The sequence below is a fragment of the Lactuca serriola genome, chromosome 1 (genome assembly GCF_051521515.1).
Source record: "Lactuca serriola cultivar US96UC23 chromosome 1, Lser_US96UC23_V15, whole genome shotgun sequence".
Classification (NCBI taxonomy): domain Eukaryota; kingdom Viridiplantae; phylum Streptophyta; class Magnoliopsida; order Asterales; family Asteraceae; genus Lactuca; species Lactuca serriola.
In genome coordinates, this window is record NC_136408.1 from 60,825,289 (window position 1) to 60,828,436 (window position 3,148).

At 24.8% G+C, this 3,148-nt stretch overlaps 1 long non-coding RNA gene across 1 annotated transcript in view; it reads left to right on the forward strand.

The window, feature by feature from the left end:
• LOC145068841 (uncharacterized) overlaps positions 1 to 382 on the forward strand; it is a 1,293-nt gene extending 911 nt beyond the window's left edge. The window contains exon 2 of the long non-coding RNA XR_013689152.1: positions 142 to 382. This is a non-coding gene — a long non-coding RNA (uncharacterized LOC145068841). The remainder of the gene's footprint in view (positions 1 to 141) is intronic.
• The last annotated feature ends 2,766 nt before the right edge of the window (positions 383 to 3,148 follow it).

Consider the following 3,148-nt stretch of genomic DNA (forward strand, 5'->3'; position numbering starts at 1 on the left):
TTTCATTTAAGCATAACATGTTAACTGTTAAGTGGAGTGATTATAAGACTCACTTCTCAAATATGCTTATGTTAACTGTTAATTTGATTGATAATGTTTGGTTCATTGTTAATATGTTAATTTGTTTTTAATGTGTTAAAGTTCCAATTAAAGGTTACTATCCAATTCAGACCTTTGAACCGAATCAACCAAAGAAGCCAAGAAGGAGACCAAGAAAGAAAGCTTCTAAAACTGTTGTTGTTCCCTCAACATTCAACATTCACAATGCAATAGTTAGTTATTTAGATGTGATGTATTAAGGATCAAAGGGGTTTTTTGTAATCATAGTTTCATGTTATAATGTTATATTTATTAAATTTTAATTGATATAATTTTATATTTATTAATGTTATATATATATATATATATATATATATATATATATATATATATATATATATATATATATATATATATATATAATGTTATATTCTTAGGATTAATGTTATATTTATTAATTTATTAATAATTAATGGTCCCCGATTAATCCTCGCCTAGTCGATTAATCCCTTGACCCCTGTCCACCGCCGAGCTACCATCGAGCGATTTTTGCAACCTTGATATATATATATATATATATATATATATATATATATATATATATATATATATATATATATATATATATATATAGAGAGAGAGAGAGAGAGAGAGAGAGAGAGAGAGAGAGAGAGGTAGGTTCAAATGTTTCTCATATATATTGTGTGCTAGATTGTACCAATAAAACTTTAGTAAAAAATATATGTATATTAAATGATATCCATACTTATAATTCTTTTGTATTGAAGCTAATTAAAATCATATTAATTTCAATAATAATATTCTTTCAGAATTAATTCGTATTTAGAAGAATGAGAGTGTATTCTAACAGAATGAAAGTGTATAGAATACATTATCGTTCTTCATATTCAATACAACTTTATTGTATTTTAAGTGGATGAGCCACGAAACAAAAAAACGAACCCATACATAAAAACATAGATGTGAATTCATTCTAAAAGAATGTTATTACTGGCGTTAATGACGAATTTAATTAGTTTCCATAAAAAAATAATTATATTTATGGATATCATTTAATTAGTTTCCATAAAAAAATAATTATGTTAGGCGTAACGCGTGACAAGGCGTGATATGACGCGCCATGGCGCGTTATGGCGCGTGTTTTTTCGTTTGAGACACACTTTTTTTTTCTCTTTGTTATGTCTTTTCAAACCGGAGATACAAGTATTGTGGTTTTTGTTAACTTTTTGTTATTAGTTATTGATTTAACACTTCTAAAAAGTAGTTATATTTAATATAAATTTATATTTATGTGGTAATATAATTTTAAATTAATACAAAATCGCCGCCTTACATCACGCCTTGAAAAACGTCGTGGCTCGCCATGACTTGTTAAGCTTGAGGCTTGGCCTTGCCGCCACGCCACGCCTCACGCCATTTAGAACCTTGTATATATATATATACATACATATATATATATATATATATATATATATATATATATATATATATATAGGGTTATGTTATTGTGTTCTAGTTATCTATTGTGTGCTTATAGAATTGATTCTGGACCAATCATTTTAGTTATTTTAAGAAAGTAATTATTGCATATTACATGTTAGAGATATAATGAGCATTAATTAAACATTTAATATTTAATATGCATTAATTACTTTATTAAAATAACTAAAATTATCGTTCCAGTATCAATCCTACAAGCACACAATAGATAGTAGAAACATTTGAACCTAACTATGTATATATATATATATATATATATATATATATATATATATATATATATATATATATATATATATATAGGGTTAAGTTATTTTGTTTTAGGTAACTTTGTGTGCATGTAAGGAGAATTTTGGACCAACAGATGAAAATAATGAATGATTATGATTTTGAGGGTCTATGATATTACAATAGAATATCATGTACCATAATATCACTCAAATTTAATTAAAAGGGTATTTTAGACAATTAACTATATTTAAAAAAGAAAATTTTCGAATTTGAAGGGATAATTCTGATTTAAAAAAAATAATTCAATTTCAATTCTAATTTAATTTATAATCATAACCGATTATAATTTATTTTATTCTGTTAGAATGCGATTCTATTAGAATGAAATTATGTTAGAATGACATTTTGTTAGAATAATAGTTTATGACATCTTTTAAGAATACACAAATAAGAAGAAAACATGAATAAGTACATTATGAGACAATATACAAAATGAATTCTTGAACTAATAATATATCAAATAATTATATTCTATGATTGTGACACAAAAAGAATATTCTTGAATAATAACAACATTTTGAAAGAATAACAAGTGTAATTCTTAAAAAATAACAACATTCTTAAACTGTGAGTATGATCAATCTTTGATTCATTGTTCATGTCATTCCTATAAGGTCTTCAAGTCATTCCTATCACAAGTGCAACAAAAACATCAAAATCCAACAAAAAACACTAATTCATTCCGAAAGAATAATGTTGCTAAGATTCTTTATATACATTCGGAATACATTCTATTATAAGACATTGTTATTCTCCATATTTTCTTTCTTTTCCACATGAATGACAAACTCTTCAAAACCTAAAAAGAAAAAAACAACATTAAAATCTAACAAAAACACTAACCCATTCTAAAATAGTATTATTGATAAGATTTGTTTTATAAATTTTGTCAGAATACATAAAATACATTCTGCTAGAATACAAACATTCTGAAAAGAATGGATTTATATAAATAAATTCTGACAGAATGGTTTTGAATATTCTTAAAGAATTTCTATTATCAAGAGTATGAAATAACTAACTATAAGCAAATTAAATTATCATGTTTATGGAATAACTAATCATAAGCAAAGTCAAAATAAAGAAAATAAACACCTCATTAGACCAACACTAGACTAGATTAAGAAAACTACATTGGCTAATTTTCAAATTGGTATAAATACTTATTAGTAGACATCATGTTTATGGAATAACTAGTGATAAGCAAAGTCAAAATAGAGAAATATAAAGACCTCATTAGGCCAACACTAGACCAGATTAACAAGACTACATATTCTAATTTCTAAATAGGTATAAA